The 20,307-nt window shown below is 21.0% G+C and overlaps 1 long non-coding RNA gene across 1 annotated transcript; it reads left to right on the forward strand.

The window, feature by feature from the left end:
* The first annotated feature begins 3,912 nt into the window (after nt 1–3,912).
* LOC133665742 (uncharacterized) lies at nt 3,913–19,139 on the forward strand. Its single transcript, XR_009828987.1, has 2 exons — nt 3,913–11,126; nt 11,290–19,139. It is a non-coding gene; the product is annotated as an uncharacterized LOC133665742 (long non-coding RNA).
* Nucleotides 19,140–20,307: the final 1,168 nt, after the last annotated feature.

A 20,307-nucleotide genomic window follows, 5' to 3' on the forward strand; every position in this document is an offset into this window, starting at 1 on the left:
CTTTTAATTTTTTATAATTTTTTATAATTTTATAATTTTACATTTAAAATCAATATTTCATTACAAGATAAATAAATCTTATATATAAATATATTATTATATAATATAATAGAATTATATAATAGTTATATATTATATAACGTTACTAACTTTATATATATTAACTTTACTAATTTTATATATATATAACTTTTATATATATATATGTATAAGATAAAATTCAAAATAATAAAATAACAATAAATTTCCTTTCAAATGTATCTTTCATAAATTGTAAATTGCATGCAGGAATTATTAACAAACACTTTTATACTATCTCAATATTTAATATTTAAATAATTAAAGAAGTTTTAAAATAATTAATGAAGTCTTAAAATTTATTCAAATTTTTTTTTATTTGAATAAAATTCAAATCTAATTCATTATTAAAAGTTTCATCATAAGAATATTGCGAAATAAAAGTGAAATATTTTTTATTTACTAATTTAATGTTTTAAAAAATAAATGTTATTAATGAGAAAATGAAATAAAACATAATTTTTTTATTAATAATATTTATCTTTTAAACTTTAAATTAACAAAAACATTATTTTTAAAACTAAAAATATAAAAAAATAATATAATAATTGTAAACATTATCTTTAATTTAAAAACAATAATCTATTAATCAATCTTCTATATTCTATTAATAATTAATATTTTAATAATAATAATAATCTATTAAAAATAATTTAATTAAGTAATCATTTAGTAATAATATAATAATTATATTAAATCATTAATAATTATTCTAATATAATTAATTCTATTCTTTTTCTTCTAAAATAGTATAGAATTAAAAATTCTTACATCTATTTCGCCATGTAAGATTGTATTTTTTATTTTTTATTAAAATCAGCTTTAGATTTGATATTAAATTGTAAAATATAAAAAGAATATAAAAAAATAAAATGAAAATGACAAAGATTAGAAATTTTCGATTATTCAAATAATAAGAATTTATATTTACAATGAGTGTAAGTTGTTACAATAATATGGTGTCCCGAGTTCATAATGTCAGTAATAACTAATCCCCATCGAGATATTCTATTATTATATTATATTATATTATATTCACTATAATATATTCTTAAATGTTATATCTGATTTATAAGAACAAAAAAAAATCAATGTGATATTAAATAATCAAAGTAGAATATAAAAAAATAGTATCGAAAAATATTATTTATTTGATATGTATTAAATGCTTGTATAACTGCTTATATATATATAGTATTTACTTTCGTGTCACTAAAATAGATAATAGAATATCATGATCAATTTACGTATCAATAATATAACATTAACTATTTTTATCTTGAAAATTTAAATATCAGAACATTTTATCCCTAGAATTTTTAACATTAATCTTTTTTATACACGAAATTTAATATAGTAATAATCGTTTTTTTGCAAATACCTCAAAAAGTAAAATTGAGCAATGATTACATATAGAAAAAAAATTGATTAATAATTATTTAAAAAAATATTTCCTATCGATTTCAAAAATTTTTCAAATACAATTTGAAATTGACTAATTTTTTATTAAATACAAATGAATTATTTATAAATGGTTATTCTGTATATAAAAATAAAAAAATAAAATTTTATCGTTTATATATTTTTTATATATTTTTATATATTTTTTAGAAAAGTTTTTAATTTTTTAGAAAATCAAAATTAAATATTAACAATATCGAGAAGTAATCGATAGTAAAGAGTAAATAAATTTTCAAATTCAATTTTCTTGAATATTAATCTTTAAACAAAAAAGACTTTTTTAATATTCATATAGAATTACTTTTTATTGATATATAATATTTATATTTAATTGAAAATCAATCAATTTTACTTGTATATAAAAATTTTTTAAACTTAATTTTAAAAACGAAATGTTACACGAATGAATTATTATTTTTTTTAATTATTTAATTTTATGTGATTATTATTTGTGCTTATTATTATTATTTGTGTATTCTCATGATTTTGAGGATAATTTGTATTTCCAAAAAAAATTATTTATTATAGTATAGAATTTCGTCTATAGATATGCATCAGTAACAGTATATATAATCACTATTTATTTATTTTATATAAACATAATATAGTGCATAATTAGCACGAAATTTATACAAATAAATTAATCAGTCACATTATTGTTAATATTATTATTAAAATTAATTATTGTTAATATTTAATCATAATAAATTTTACGAATTTTTCAAAATGTTTAAATTCACTATGAATAGATATTAAATGTAATAATTTTCATACATAGATGTTATACTTAATATGTCAGTAAATAACGGCGATCATGTATTTACGTAACAATTTTTTTTGCAAATATCTCAGAAACTAAAACTAAACGATAATAACATATATAAAAAGGATGTTCAAAATCAATATTATAATTCAAAATCATTGATCATTGATAAAAAATATCTTTTTGTATTTTTTTATAATTATTCAAAATATTAATTTCTGCAACATATTCAAAAATCATTACATCAAAAATCAATAATTATTTTTAATTTTATATATTAATTTTTAATATATATTATTTAATTTTATATATTTCCGCAATATTAAAAAAATAATCGTGATGATGAAAAATAGATGATTTTGTATATTTAAGTAAGTAAATAAGTTAAAAAAAAATAAGTTAAATATAATAAATATTTTAATACCTTTTATAACAAATTAATAAAATAATTCATGACTGGATTTTTCAAACAAAAATTCAAAATACTTTATTTGATTTTATAGAAAAATTTAAAAGAAAATATTACATTTATGAAATGATTTCTCTAAATCTTGCTTGAAAAATTAAAATTAAATTTGATAAAAATGTTTTAGATAGAGTAAAAAAATATGAGATCATGTTTTTTATATGAAACAATTATAAAAGTCTATTATTCTATATATATCCATTTTTCTAAGAAGTATTTATATGAATCAATATGTATCAATATGTATCAATGAAAGTATGTTGCAACATTAAAAAAGGATACATATAAATATTAAAAATATATTAAGATTATTTATTTAAATAAAAGGTAAAAATTATTTTTAATGTATTAGATATTAAATACATATATAAAACTATTTATATAATGAAAAAAATTTTTTCTATTTTAAATTCTTAGAATAAATAATTCATTTTTTATTAATATGTATTAGAAGAATTGTACTTTATAATAACATTGTTTTTGTTTTGCAACTTACAATATCCATTAAAGTTGATTTTCATTTCTTTCATTAGATATTAATATTTTCTATTTTTAATATTAAATGAATTATTGTGCTCTTAGATCAAAGATTGTTATGTCTATCATGGCAATTAAAATATATGAGATATTATAAATATTATATTATAATATTAAATATTATAATTTAATCATAAGAAAGATAATAAAATTTATTCTTTACCTATAAATTTTTCATCTCAACAAAATTGCTAAAAAATGATTGCTAAATGCAACTTAGATCAGATAGTTTTAGAAATATAGAACGTTTTTCCAAATATTTTTTTCTATTTACATTTATATTTAAAGTACATTTTCACACGTAAGAAATTTAAATTATTTATGATAAAAATTATCTATATAAAGTTCTTTGTTAAATAAATATTAAGTATTTTATTTGAAGCTCAATTAATTTTCTTGAATTTTTCTCTGAAATTCATAACTGTCATAACTATCTTATTATATATTTTATAATTCAATATTTATTTTATTTTTATTTTTTTATATTATTTTATTTTTCATAACTATTCTTATTAAATTTTACTATAATTTTGAATCTATTTTATTTTAAAAATTATTATTTTGAATATTTTGATAAATAAAATACAGAAGAAAAATATAATACAGAAGAAAAATTTAATAAGACCTATTGATTCATGTAAAAAAAAAAAAAAAAAAACAGGAAGGAAATATAACTGAAGTTGGCAGCACTAATCTTTCTACAACAATTAGTAGTAGGGCATAGTTTATATAGAAAAATAATAGTATAGAGAGGTTAGAAAAATCATATAACGGTGAAAGTAAAGATTAACGATGGCTAAAAAGGCGAGAATATTAGTAAAATTTAGTAATTAAATGATTAAAAACTATGAATAGATTCTGAAGATAGAAGTTATATTAAAAGCCTGTAAATTCAAAATGTAATAGAAAATGAATATCTTTATTAGAGAGTGAATACATATGATTTGCCTAAATTAATTAAAGAAAAAAGAAAAATATATAGAAAATATATAGAAAACTAAACCTATATAGAATTTATATAGAAAATCAAAATTAATTGGAAATCATAATAACCATTTTATTGAATGAATCTAATTTTCTAATAGAAAATATAGTAAGTAAAGTATAGAACAAGTTAATACAGATACATACTATGAATACTGTAATCAACCAGCATAATAATCAATATAAGATTAAAAGAATATATTATAATTTATATATAGATTATATATAGATTATATATTGATTATATATAGATATATATAGATTAAAATATATAAATATATTATATAAAGAAATCGATAAAATATTATATTATATGTAAATATTATAAGTAAAAAATATTGCATTGAAAAATATAATTATAAAATACTTTGTTAAAGAAAGAAAAATGACACATGTGATAAAGCATGAATATACATATGAAACTTGATGGAATTGGTATATTAGACTTAACATTCACTCTTGAATGTTATTTAAAGAAAAAAATCTAATTAAGTCATAAAATTGGTGGAACAATCATTACAGCAAAGACAAAAAGACATATGCATCACAAAAAACATATAAACATGGATGTTTCATACATAGAAAAATGAATCATATAGGGAAACAATGCCAATATAATGAAAAGAAGTATAATGTATAGGTAATAAAAATAAATAACAATTATAATAACATACATTCTAATTTCTTTAGAAATGAAAGAATTACAATCGAGAGGAAATAAAATAATGTAACTATTAGATATAAAAATGAACATATATTTTAAATCATAGAACACAATATATTTCTGATATCAATGAAAATTAAATATAAAATTAAAGAATGAATGCTTGATTTTGACTTAACAATATATGTCAATATAAAATATATATAACATATAACTATATATTAAATATATATAGTTTTACAAAATATGATAGAATCTTTAAAAATAAAATAAAAAGAAAAAAATTGTGATGAAAATAATGATCAAGAACAATCAACATCAAAAATGTATTATATAATATATATAATATATATCACATTTAAGAATTAATTCACTATTTATAAACTTAACTTAACTAACATTAATATAATATTTAGTATGAAATGAATAATATAAAATGATTAACTTAACATTGAAAGTAATATGATTCAAACTATATTAGTATTATATAAATAATAATATTCAAAAAAGGATAATATATTAGGGATAATTAAGGATAATATACCAAATCAAGAAAGTTATAAATTATAAGACAATTATAAGAACCAAAAGAAAAAAGATAACCAAAAGATAATAAACTATGTTGACATAGATATTTAGATATTTGAAAAATATAAATAAAATGCATATATATAGTAATTTCATTAAAAATTAGATAAAGATAGATTAAAGATAATTATACAGAACAATTGATATAGTTATATATAGTCATGTACAATAGAAAACTTCTCTATCAGAAACTTCACAAAGTATAAAGTACATTCAAAGAAAAGGTTTATGAATGTTATATTGATGTCAATAGAATCTTTGATAGAAATCTTTGATAAAATCTTTAATATGATAAATAAATAAATATATCAAGGCATACTCTATAAGAAAAATATATTATTTCATAAAATATATTAGATGTGAAAATAAATTATGGAAAAAAATAAATTAAAGTCAAAAAGATCTGTTCAGATAATAGAAAAAAGTTTATTAATTTTTATTAACAATTTTGAAAATTTTTTTTAGGATAAAGAATATAGTTTAATTTTAAGAATTATCTTACAATATATAAAATAATCTATAATCTACAAAACAATAAGATCGCGGAAAAAAACGAACAAACGTTTGTTACAAAAAATACACACTATATTGATAGATGCAGACTTATCAAAAAATTTTTTAACGATAATAGCAGTAACTTATCTAAAAAATTTAATTTTTTTTCATAATAAAAAAAATGAAATGATTAAACCAATGGTTTTTTATTTAATTATTTAAATCATTTTCCAAAAATTGAATGAAATAAACTGCAATCAGAAATAAAAAAGAATATATTCTTTGAATATTTAGAGAATAGTAAAAATTACAAAATATATAATCCTGAAAAAAAAAGAACATATGCTATTAAAATGGTAAAATTTGATGAAAAATTTTATTTATTGAACTATTTATTGAAAAGGTAAATAGTTAATGAAAAGAATTGCATAAAGATATATAGTTAATAGAATATAATCAATTGGAAAAACCAGGAAATAAAACTCAATCAAAAGAAAAAATGGAAATATATTCAAATAAAGAGAGATTATAACGAATGAAATAGAACCAAATAATAAAGAACGAAGATTAAAGAAAACATATACAGAAAAATAAAACTATTATATTAAATTAATATTATATATATATTAAATCAGAAAGGAATAAAAGGAAAAGTTTTGATTATGAAAAATAAAAAAATTCAAATGGATTGAAAAGAAAAAATAAAGAACTAATATGATACATTGGAATTCATCAATTTTATCAATTTTTAATAATAAAAAAAAAGCAATGAAAACAAATAATTGAAAAACATAGATATTTGTAATAGAAAAAGAATTATGAAATGTGAAAAAACATAAATTCATATTTAGAAAAAAAAAATATTTCAAGAAAAAAATAACAACTTTTTTCAATATTAAAAAAGATTAAAATAAAAAAGAAAAAATTTAAAGACAAATAAGTGATCATCAGCAATAGCATATAACAATTATGCATCAAACATTTTTTTATAATATATAATTTAGCATTTATATATTTATATGAAAAACTAAAAAAAATTGTATATAGTTTTGAAGTTGTATATAGTATAAAGTTTTGAAAAAGACATATAGAAAATGTATCAATAATAGAAAAGTATATATGATTTACAATTTGAATACCAGAATAAATAATATACCATCATAATTTTGTAAGACGATAATAGTTTTGCACTATTGCAATATTTTATTTTAACAATTATATTTGACTTAATTGAAAAGAATTTATAAATATCTAAAAGAAACAAAAAATTATTTAAATTATAAGAAAATTTATTTAAATTATTTAATTATTTAAATTATAAGATTAACTTATATTTCAGTATCATGTGGAATAGTGACAGGTTTAACAAAAATAAAAAGTGAATCACGCAACACATTTAATCACTTTAAAATATTACATTAATTTAATGAATTACATAAATTATTAATCAAAGATTTAATTATTATGTCCAAACAATTTGTTCTAATTCATAAATTATTGATTTATATAACAATAGCGACTAAAAAAAAAAGGATTGAACATAATAACATTATGCAATAATATAATGTAAAAACACATTTAGAAGGTTTTGTGGTTTTGATATAGACTACTACTTTATTGAGTTTTCTTTTTTTTTCTTTTTTTTAAATTGCAAACTTGTCAAAATATAACAGGAAAGTGAGTAGAGTTATTTAGAAGTTAAATATTTCTTTACACTCTTAAAAGAATAGTAAATAAAAATAATAAAAAATTAAAAACAAGTCATTGCTACAGAAAAATTGAAAAGCAAGAAAAATTTTCAAAAACCTATTGAGGTGTTATTAGCATTAGCAGAATTTTTCAAGATTATCAAATCTTTCTGATCAGATAGTACAAATCAGTTTGACATCATAATAAGTTTTGTAGATCTATAGAAAGTATTCCTTAATTCATAGAAAATACGTTAGCAGAATTTATTTCATCAGACGAATTAAACTTTGATTTAATTTGAAAATTTACTGTAAGTTTTCTGTACTCATTCTAATCAAGTATAGAAATGAATATTTATTCTAGGAAGAAGAAAAACAGATCTATGATCTGAATTTAAATCTTGGGAGATATCATATTGTTTTGATTGAGGCATTGAAAAGAAAAACTCAATAGTTGAAAGATGCTTGTGAAGTGAGTATGAGATGAAGTGAATAGGAGATACATCAATTGCACAATTGAAATTTGTCAAGTAATCATTTAAGACTTTACTATTTCTATTAAAGTAGAAATTGTTCCAATCAGAGTGTTTAGAATTCAAATCAATATCAATAAGATAAAGATCAGAAAAACTATTAATAATTTCAAGATCAGATTGGATCAATATTTGTCCGCCAATATGCAGAAATTATAATAATATTGAATTAGAAAATTGTCACTACATTTAAGTGTTTAAAGTTTGACATTAAAATGCAAATTATTAAGTATAAATATGACAATATCTTCTTATTTACTATCCAGTTTATCAACTTTCATAATGCTGTAATCTTTAATAGTAATATTGACATCTGATGATAGCCAAGTTTCTTGTATGGCTGCCACTATAACATTATTGTTTTTCATGAACATTTCCAGTTCAAATAATTTGTTATCAATAGGACATGCGTTTCAAGTCATGATAGTTTCAGATAACTTAAAATTAAAAATGAATTATGAGAATAGAAGTTAAATAGCCTCCTTATTATTTCAATCTCATTATTATTTCAATTTTGTCAAAGAAATTATTACAATTTAAAATGGAATGACTTTGCAAGAGAAATTATTTTTTTTACAAAGTTTACAATTTCTCTGAAGAATTCATTAAACTTCCCAATGGAATTATGATGGCCCACCACGTAAAAGTTAAATGGAAGCAGTTACTGCAAGAACTGGATTAAGAGAATTAACTCCAATCCTGCCTGATCCTTGAAGTGCGTTATGATTTACCATTTAAAATCACAAAATTAGGCGTAAGTATTTAATGCTATAGGAATATTATTGATACAGGTTATTATTACACATATCTTAAATTTCTATTATTTCTCTGATCCAAATTTAGAATAGTTCAAATAGTTAGTCATATACTCGTCATCACAATTAGCACATTTTGGCAGAGCATCTAAAGTTTTCACACAATCTTTAGATATGTGATTTTCAGCACATATCTAAAGCTTGACACATCTAGATAACTTAAAACAATTTTCAGATGTATGACTATATATATGACAATATTGTATATAATTTTGTGAAAATATGAAAATATTGTGTGTAATTTTTATTTTTGTAATATTTTTTCTAGTAAATTCTACAGAACAGTAGGAAATTAATCTTTTTCATCTTTACTATGACTAAAAATTATAATTAGTGAGAAAATTAATATGATAAATAGAGCTATCACTATATTAATCTGAACACTATATGATTCACAAGATTAAGTTGGAATGGGATTTTAATTCTTCAACAATTATTAGATTCCATCTGGAGCAACCCTACTAGTGAAAGTTGTTTTTCGCTCGGGAATGTAAAATTGTGAAATTAAAACTCTGTTTGACTGAAAATCTTTTTAGCTTCCGAAAAAACAGTAATATTTTTAAAATGAATTCTTATTTGTTCATCTAGATATTTAAAATGGAAATTTTTTCCAATGATTTTTTCTAATTCTAGTGTAAAATCAAAAACATTCTTAGCTTCTGATACAAATGAGAGGGAGTTTCGCTTGTTAAGATTATAAGTTTGTTTATGTTGCATTACCATTATTGATATTGAAATTATTATTAGAGTTACTAACTTTTTTAATTACTATATCACAAGAATCATTTTGATTAAAAGCAAATTTAGCAAAATCATTAAAAAGGTCAAAATGATTTTTGACTGGAATATTTGATAATATTATCATATTTTGTGAAATCTTAAAATTTTAAAATTTTAAATCTTAAATTAGTTTTTTTGTGCATTAAGTTTGTATTATTATATACACTACAATTATTGTCTTCATTCATAAAGAACAATAATTAAAGTGGATAATTGCATATAACATAATTATATATCATACATGATCAAAATTTAAATCCCCTTCCCCTCTTTTCCCCTTTGAATGTTCTATCCAGAGACCTCTTCGCCAAACTTGGTCAAACTTGTAATAGTTATTCACTCAGTTCAATATTTTATAATCTCAACTATCTACAGAGCACCAGCTAATGAAATAATGATGAGAACAAATTGCAACCGTCAGATATTTTCTGTAAAATCATAGTACAATTCAATAAAACTGGAACGAATGACTACTTCTTTATTGAGATACACTCATTTTTTTTTTATAAAGAGTTTAGAAGTACATAGGAAGAATTTATTGTGATAACATTTCCCCTTGTTAGATTGTTTTTCGTCCTCGAAAATCTGACAGTTTTTCTACTTGATATCGATAAATTCTTCGAATGTTGTTGGAACTTGTTCGTAAAGATCGAATGGGATTGGTTGTCCTGGTATCCTGTTGTTGTTAATTGGTTGTTGCAATAGGATTTAGAATATTGGTACATAATTGATTTGGCATGCAATATTTTATGATAAAAAAGATTTTAAAGATTTTTGTATTAATATATATAATAATAATAGCTCTAAGGATATATATATTATTTGAAGTATTGAATATCCTTTGGAGGAACAATATACGACTTGATTTATCTAAAAATTAATTTTTTTTATGTGATTTTATATCAATCAAAATTGAAAGTAATTTTATTAGTTATATTATTTTTGTCTTCTATAAATTTTAAATCATAAAAGATTTCATTATCATAGTATTCTTTTTTTTATTTTAAAATTGTAAATAATATTGAAATTAGAGCTTCAATTTTCATGAGATTGATTCCATATGTTATTACGCAAGATTAATAAAATGGATTCAGATATGTCAATGTTAATTGTTTATTCAGGAAATACTATATATAAATTACTGTCATCTAGAAATATAAAAGTTAGTTCATGGATTTTGAATAATGCTACTTTACATAATCTTATTTTTTCAGTATGATCTAATAACTTTAATAAGCAATCTTTGAATTAATTTGCAAACTCTTAACGTTGAGGTTTGTTTACAGTTTTTATTTATCATATACAGATATATATTAGTTATCATCACTAAATGTTATATTATTGGTTATAATAAGTGATTTATGTGAAATTAGATATATATATTTTGAAAATATTTTGGAAATAATATGACTTATTTCTTTTAATTGTTATTTTTAGATTATTGATGTCTAATAGTATTTGAAAATTTTGTGGTTCTGATGCAATGTGATTCAATGTGAATCAAATAATGTCGACTTATAACTGAACGTAGTACTGTAAAAAATTTAGAATCTGGATTTATAATTTCCTGTTTTCCTAATATGATAATTTCAATAATTTCATCTAATTGTAATTGCGTAATTTTGAGACTAAAAATTCTGAATAGATAACTAGACATTATTAGAGTACATTATTAGATTTGTTTATGTTATTCATTGATCATTGATAATTTGTTATCGTCCAAAACTTATTTGATCAGAGCAGATTGATTGGTTATAATTATATTTTGTTATTACTATCATAGAGTTTATCAATATTCTGATTTAATAAATTAAGATCGTTTCAACCAAATAAAATTTTCCAAACTGAACTTATGATATTAATTAATTCTTTCTTAGTTCTATAATGAATTATTAATTTTAATTGATTACACAGATTGTTTATTTTTATGAATCGGTTACTTAATAGTTTGATTTCTTAAATTTTAAAGGGCTAATTTTTACAATAATCACTTAATCTATTTATGTTATTGCTTAGATTTTAACTTTGATCAAAGATTTTTTGTATATCTATAATACTAACTAAGAATTATTTTGCTTAAATAAAAATAGCTTTCGCCTATCGGTTCCATCAAAATTTGACGGAAAGTTGATCCTATTGATTTAGTCATTAATTCTATTGAGAAGTAAGCGGTAAAATGTTTAGGTTTATTACCATGTATGTATGAGTTCAATTTTTCTTTTTGATTTAATAATTTAAAAGTTAAATAATTTAAAATTTCATAGCATTTTAACTCTCACTGAGAACAGAGAGAGTTTTCTTTGTGACAATTTTTCAATAGCATTTGTGCTCCTGGTTTGTGCTCTGAGATAAGATTCTGGAATCTTGAGTTTGTTTTTTTTTGTTTACTTTTGTCAGTTATCTTTAATTTATTAAGGTTAAAATTGTATTTTCTTTGCCATTGGTTTATTTTATTTTTCATGTTAGATTAAAATGTTAGATGCCTTGTGATGTAAGCTCGAAAGATATTTATCCTGTTGCTTCATGAACTTTTGCATTGTGACAAAATCCAAGATTTCATCCTATTGATAATTGTTATCAGAAAGGTTGATCGTAATAAATATTTTACAACTTTGTGTGCTTTTTCCAATGAACCATTGGATTAAGGATGGAAACTATAATTTTGATGTGTTTAATGTTAAGAGTTTTTTTCAAAAACTTTCATCGTTTTACTTATAAAATTAGCTTTTTTGTTAGTATAGATTTGAAGATTGGTCTTGCATACATAGTATGAACTCATTTTCTTTTTGTATTATCGAAAGGAGATCTATGTCGAATAAGATTTTGTCGTTTGGTTCGGATAGTATATCAAGTATGACTGCGTTTTTTCTATATTTTCATCATGTTATTTTTTAAGTTTGATCTTTGATTGGAACACTTTCTTATAAAATCATAAACATCTTTTTTTAAATTTTTTCAATTATGATTTTCAGTAATTCTCTTAATTGTACTATTGATTGAAATGTTCAATAATATTATTGTGATTTTTCTTTAAAATTTCAATTTCTCTGCGTTAGTGTATTTTTTCTAAAGGTTTACATAAAAAATTATGGAAAATTATATCGATTTGGATATTTGTAATTTATGAAATTTATTCAAATGACATCTCGCTTATTATTACTAATTTTTCATTATTGATTTCTATAGTTAACTTATAAAGTTTAAATAATAATTAATAACATAATTTTAATTAATAACTAATTTATAAAGTTGTGTCAATCAGATCTCATCATAGTCGTTTAATTCTTATAATGTTATTTAATCATATGTTTTTAAATTAATTTTTTCTTTGATCATATAAATAGGAATGTCTTGCTCTTATTTCCAAATTAAATAGTCTATGTAAAAAATCTATAGTTACTGCGTGGGAATTTCCACATAACTCCTGATTTAGTTGTTCAATTAATTTTCTATTTCATTATTAGGTATAAAATAGTACATCGTCTGAAATAGAAGGATTTTCAGGTATTATTATATTTTGAAAGTTCGTTTGAGAGAATGCTTGTTCACTTGAAGTTGAATTTGCTGTAACAGTTTTTGAATCTGAAATTAATACATTCGAAATAAGGTATCAACAGCAATATTTTCTTTTCCTCTTTTATATTCTATTTCATAATTATATTCTTCCAATTTGAATCTCTATCTTATCAATCTAAAAGAAGACTCTTTTACATTATGTAGTCATTTAAGGGTTTAATGGTCTGTTTGTATAAATTTTCTGCCTAATAGATATTATCTGAGTGACTTCGTTGCCCATATAATCGTCAATAATTTCTTTTTTGTAGTATTATAATTTTTCTTTGGTGCATTAAGTATTTGGGATATGTAGGAACATGAATGTCTGTCCTGAGATAGTATTATTCCTAATATCCCTTTCATTGCTGATATCGATAATTAAGATAAATGCTTTGTGAAGTCAGAATATTATAATGTAGATGCGATATTGTTACAGAAGTGTTCTTTTAATGTGTTGAATGCTAATTATTGTTTGTCGGTCTAATGGAAGAGTATATCTTTTTTTATAATTATATTTATAAGATCCATTAAGATTATTTAAAAAAATTCTGTATAAATTTGCAGTAATATCGAGTCCAAGGAATGATTTTATATTTGCATTTATTTCATTAACAATTTTTTAAATTAATTCTTCAGTGTAGAAAAGCTTGAAATAATGAATGAATATAATACACGATAATGAAATGTTTAGTCTAAGATTTCTTTGTTCAATAAAAAAATTATAATCATAAATATAATTATCATATGTTATATCATTCCAGATTAGTGGATTTGATATTGGATTTGATATTTTGCAGTTTGGTAATTAAAAAAATCTTATCACTGGTGAAAATATATTTCAGAATCTGATTCGCAATCTTCATGTATATTGATTCCTGTTATATCATCTGTAAGATAATTTTTGTGTCATCCTCTTTTTCGATTTCATTGAACTGTCGATTTACTTTTTGCATACAATCATCAATATCATCACTGTTCAAAATTCTTATTTAGTTTGCAACTCATTTTAAATTTTTAGGAGATTCCAGGTATTTCAAATAATATCAATCTATATTTAATTTATACCACGATACGCTAGTTATGCCAAAATATAGACTAACCATATAAATCTCGAGGAAAAAGCTGTTGATCCGATATCAACAAATTATATCACAGTTATTTACAATTTTTTTTCAAACATTTCTATATTATTCATTCGACGCAATATCGAATTACATATAATCTGATGTATACAAATCGGATGTTTTAGTAAATAAAAAATGTCGAGTGTGATTCGATAAAACTTTTGTAACAAAAACTGATCGAGTCACACTTAACAAAGAAGTGCAAAAGAGAAATTCTTCTATTATTTTTTTGTTTAACATTTCATTAATTTAAGTTTCAATTTTTTTGTGACATTCTGAAAGTTTATATGATTTGATATTAATGAATTTCTAAGTGTTCTAAGATTTCTAAGTGTTACTTCTAGTGCTGAATTAAATTAGTACAGGTCAAACTATCATTGTTAAGATTGAACACGAAGTGATAGGAGACTAAGATTTTCAATAATTTCGCAATATTCATTTATATATTTAGTATGAATTTTAGAAACAAATTTAGAAAAATCAAAATTATTTTAATCGTTTTCAATAAAGTTATTTATATCTATTTCTAACTTATCAATGTTTATGAAGTATATTGTCATCTATTGTTTAGATACTCTGATTTTTTTATATATCTGTCCCGTCTGAATTGTTGGATCGTCGGAAAGTAATTTCATTTTCTTTTTTCATGATAATGAAACACACTTTTTTAATAGCATATATGTATTTTATTTAATTATATATTAATTATTGTGATCTTTATGTAATAGCACATGTGATTCCACGTTTGTAGAACTTCTAATCTTTGTTTACAAAAAATTAATCTAAGTGGTTTTTAATATCTTCATCTGAAATAAACGTTTTGCCATTTAAAGAATTTTGTAATAATCGAAATAGATAATAATTTGAGTATCAAATCTAGTGAATATAATGAATGGTGTAACACTTTTTTCCAAGCTGTTTACTTCTGGCGAGTCATTTCATATAAGATCTAACATTATCGTGATGAAACACTACATTTTTTCTACTAATTAATTCAGATTTCTTTTGTTTGACGAAATTATCAAATTCTATCATCAAATTTGATGGAATTTTGTTTAATTTATCCAATTGATTTCATTGATTTCGAATTAATTGTGCAATTGTCAAATAGAAGCTCAAAAAAAAAAATAATATAAATAACTTCTTTGAAATCTCATTAAACAGAGAACATCATATTTTTTAGTGAATGTTGGCTTTCGAAATGCTTTGCGCCGGCTTATCTCTATTCCTCCATAATCGTTTTTGTTTAGCATTATTGTAAATGTTCCATTTTCATCTCCAGTTCGCTTTAAAAATGAATCATTTTTCTCACGTTTGAGCAGCAAATCACAGATGTCAATGTGACGGAATAAATTTCTTTCTTTGAAAATGTGTGGAACTCAAATATCGAATTTTAAAACGAAATTAAGTTATTGTATGTGATCATGAAGAATCGAATTTGATAAATTCAATCTCAATTTCTCGAGTTGTTATTCGTCGATTTGCTTCAATCAGTGTTTTTATTTTATCTTCATCAGCTTCAACTGGTTTTCTAAAATATGACGCATTTTTAATGTGGAAATTTTGAAAACCAGTTTTAACACTATTAATACACTGTTAATAACACTGTTAATAATTTTTCTCCATAGACTTCATATAATTTTTTTCTTGCCTGAACATTCTTACGTTTTCAATAATAAAAAAGTAAAATATGCCAAAAATATTCTTTTGAGTCTTACATCTTTATTATCACACATGAAAAACACAACCACACAGAATCAAACGAATTTTTTTTATAAATAAACTATGAAATGCTAATTTTCAAAACATATAATAACAATATAGTTTAAAATGAATTGGAATTTGGCTGGATAAATATTCAACTAGTGATATTGTAGTATGAAAAAATGAAATTACTTTCCGAACAACCTAATAATTTTTCTTGTGTCTTGGAAGGAAATTATAATTTAGTTTAAAGTGAAAGTATTGTTAGAGATATTATATTGGTAATTTGAAAGGAATTAAAGTTCTATGATTTCATTTTCAATAAATCATCAGGAACGACATGGAATAGATTTGGCTTAAAGATTAGTAATATATCTATTAAGACCCATAAAAAACTCTTTTTCTTTTCCTTGTTTGATATTGATAATTTTCGAAAATTTTATAATGTTGATGGCTGCTTCATCGAATAACATTCGTCCAAATTCTGATATTCCTGTTAATTTATATTAGATTGATAATAATTCGTTTTCACTGATACTATTAATTACTATTCTTGGTAATTCGTTTGCCAATCCTTTGATAGATTTTCCGATAGTGTTGTTCATTCGAACTTTCAGTTGAAACTTTCCGGTCTGGACATTGTGAAAATTTTGGATGTAGCATATATTAGCTGTATGTCCTATTTTGTCACATTTAATTTCTAAGTATTTCATTTCTAAGCTGGAGAGGGATTTCTTAGCGAGGTGGATCTTTGTTATCAGCTGACTTACTACATGAGCTCTCAGTATAGATCTGTTATTGATAATTGTTCAATATGTTTAAATGTTATCTGAATTCGGTTTGTGTTTTGTAAGAATAAGTTAAAAAAAGTTAAAGTTAAAGTTATATCCCTATTGCCATTAATTGTGTTTCAGTTAGGATTTTCGGTTTACTAGATATTATTAATGCTTCAAAATTTTTTTTTAAATTTATTAGATAAATTCTGATTGTTTTGTCTTCCTCTTCTTCAATTGCAATTCTTCTGTTAATAGATTGATTCTGAACAACATATATAAGTTCATTTAAATATTGTCTGAAACTGTATATTAAATCCTTGTATGGTTTCAGTGAATCAAAAAAATTCAAAAAAATTGTTTGATGGACTATAGTTTATCTCTACAGCTACTGATTGTAGTTGGAATTGAAATATTGCGTTAGGACATTGTAGAATTCCTGGAACGTTTTTATCCTCGTATATCTGATATTTCGTTTTGTCTATTATTTTTTCAATTATTATATTTTAATAACAGTTTTTTTTCACTACATAAATATAATTAATTATACAAAATTATGAGCAAATTCCATTGATTTTATGAAATTCTTTATTCCTACATCATGCCTCATAAGATTTCAATAATGCGAATGGCCTCATTCGTTTTAACTTATGAATTGTTTCTCATTAATCTTTCTATTTGTTGTGTGATATGCGTTTTCTCTTCTTTTTGAATCATTCATTCGGTATTTATATATATGAAAGTTTGTTTCATTAATAAATGGATTTTTCTGTTAAACAAGTAACTCTTAATTGTTTTATTAATTTTTTTATTTCGTTAGTTCTTTTATCATTTTCTTCTTTTAAAATAATCTTTTGTTTATCTCCGTTATCATTTCTGATTTTCATCTAAATTCTAAAGCTTAATCAGAATTAACTTTAAAATATATCATGTTCCACTTTAACTATTATAAGCCATTATAATTAAGTCACGTCACCTCCAAGTCAAAAATGTTAATAGAAGTGATACTTGAAGAATTTATAAATGCTAGCTTTATCTCAAATTCTATTTTCTATATCTAATGACTATACTTTCTTCCAAGTTGTCGCAGCAAATCTTTGTAAAATTTTCTTTTAGTTGGTTACGATAAGCTGATCCTGATAGAAGCGCCAAATGTCATGGAAAAATGATAAGTTTGAAATAATAAAATAAAAAATGAATTACGCAACATACTTAATATGACTGTATATCAGTTTGTGGAACAAGATTGATTACAAAATCTTTTAATATAACTACATTATAGTTATAATTACTTACAACTATAATTTTCGAAAAAATAATATTAATATTATTCTTTTTTATTATATTTTCTTTTTCATAATGCTAATATCATTTTCAATATAATTTATAAAATAAATAAAATAATTTTTAACAAAATATTTAAAAAAAACATGTAAATATAAAAAGTTAATAATATTACATATATTTATAGTTAAATAAATTAATCTTTTTAATTAGAAATAGAAATAAAATAAAATTTTGTATATCTTGCTCAAAACAAAAATGTCTCTTTTATACCACTTTTTTCCTATTACATATATTACATATAGTTTAATATATTAAACTATTTATAAATAGATATATATATTTACATAATGACTATTTTTATATTCATGATAAATTTTCTTCAATTTAATGTTTTTTATTAACATTAATTATCAAAATTAATTTATACATTATACATACATTAACAAATAATTCCGACAAAACAAGAAAATTGATAATAATCGTGACAATGCGATATTGTTTATTATAGTTTATTACTTGATTAATTGAAGCATTTTGCTTAATCGGTATCTTATTTCATCTAGTGTAAAATTAATAATAACATTTAATATAATTATAATTATAGATTTCCTAAACATTTTTTGATTTAGCCAATTAATTTTTTCGTTAAATATTTTAATAAATCTTGAAATATATTGTAAAGGATATCATTTTAAACAATTTTATATACTGGCCATCAGTTTTTTCAAATTATTAAAAAAAACATTTAATACTATTACATTGAATATGTATTTCTATATGTATTTATATTCGTAGAAATATATGTGATTCGTGTAATATTAAATATATTATTGAAAAATTTTTATTAATATCTTGTTAAATTAATAAATACCTAATGCTAAAATTTTATATTTTGAAGACTATTTCTTTTAAATTTAAAGTGAAATTTAAAATAATTTCATCTTTGCGTTTTTTTTTGAAGAATCTAAATATTCAATTGCATTTTTCAGTTAAAATGTGTTAAAAATATTATTTTCACATTATATATAATTTCATATTAAATTTTGTTTTATATCATTTTTATCTTTAACTATTTAAAAATATAGCTTATTCTAATAAAATATAAATATACTTATATAAACATCTTTTATACATATTATGTACATATAAAAATAAAATATTTTATGTAATTTATATATTTAATATAAGATGTTAATATTGAGAAACATTTTTATAGATTCAATTTTAAAGAGATCAAAAAACAAAAGTTAGTACATAAAAAATTAAAACTCTTATTATTTCTTCGCTATTCTTCTTCGCTGTTCTTCTGCTCTATATTCATTTTTATCAAACACAAACTTCAATTGTTTACAATTTATTTTTTATTATTAGGAATTTTTTATATTGATTTTCTTATCATAATTTATATTATTTATTTTAAATAATAAATAAATTCAATTTATTCAATACAAATAGCAATTAATTACTCATGAAAAAAATATATTGTTATGGCTCGATAAATCTATGTGATCAGTTTTTTGTAATAAAACTTAATAAAACTGAAACGAAAGTTTTTATATATTTTATAAAAGAAGATATTGCTTGAAATTATTTTAGAAATCTCTTAATCAGAATTTATTTTTATATTTATTTTTACATATTTTTATATGTTATAATTAAATTATTTTTTAGATTTATAACCTATCTGAGAAAGGTTTTCTTGCATAGAAATATTTTTCCATTAATGTTCAAAACCAATTTCTATTAAATCTAAACGAAAAATTTATGTTGATGTTGCTAGAGGCTAATGCCATTTTTTTTAAGAAACTTAATTTAAGACTAGAATAATATAACTCTGAACTTAGTCATGTTTTATGTTTCAATCATCAATTGTATCCTCAATTATATTCAACATCTTTTTACTTTTAATTAGATATATAGTTAATACGCACAAATCATATGTCCTGAGTATCTTGTCCTTGTGCAACTGTTGTCTCAAGTTTAGTTCATAAAATTTTCGTTAAATTATATCT

The sequence above is a fragment of the Apis cerana genome, linkage group LG2, assembly GCF_029169275.1.
Source record: "Apis cerana isolate GH-2021 linkage group LG2, AcerK_1.0, whole genome shotgun sequence".
In the NCBI taxonomy this organism is placed as follows: Eukaryota; Metazoa; Arthropoda; class Insecta; order Hymenoptera; family Apidae; genus Apis; species Apis cerana.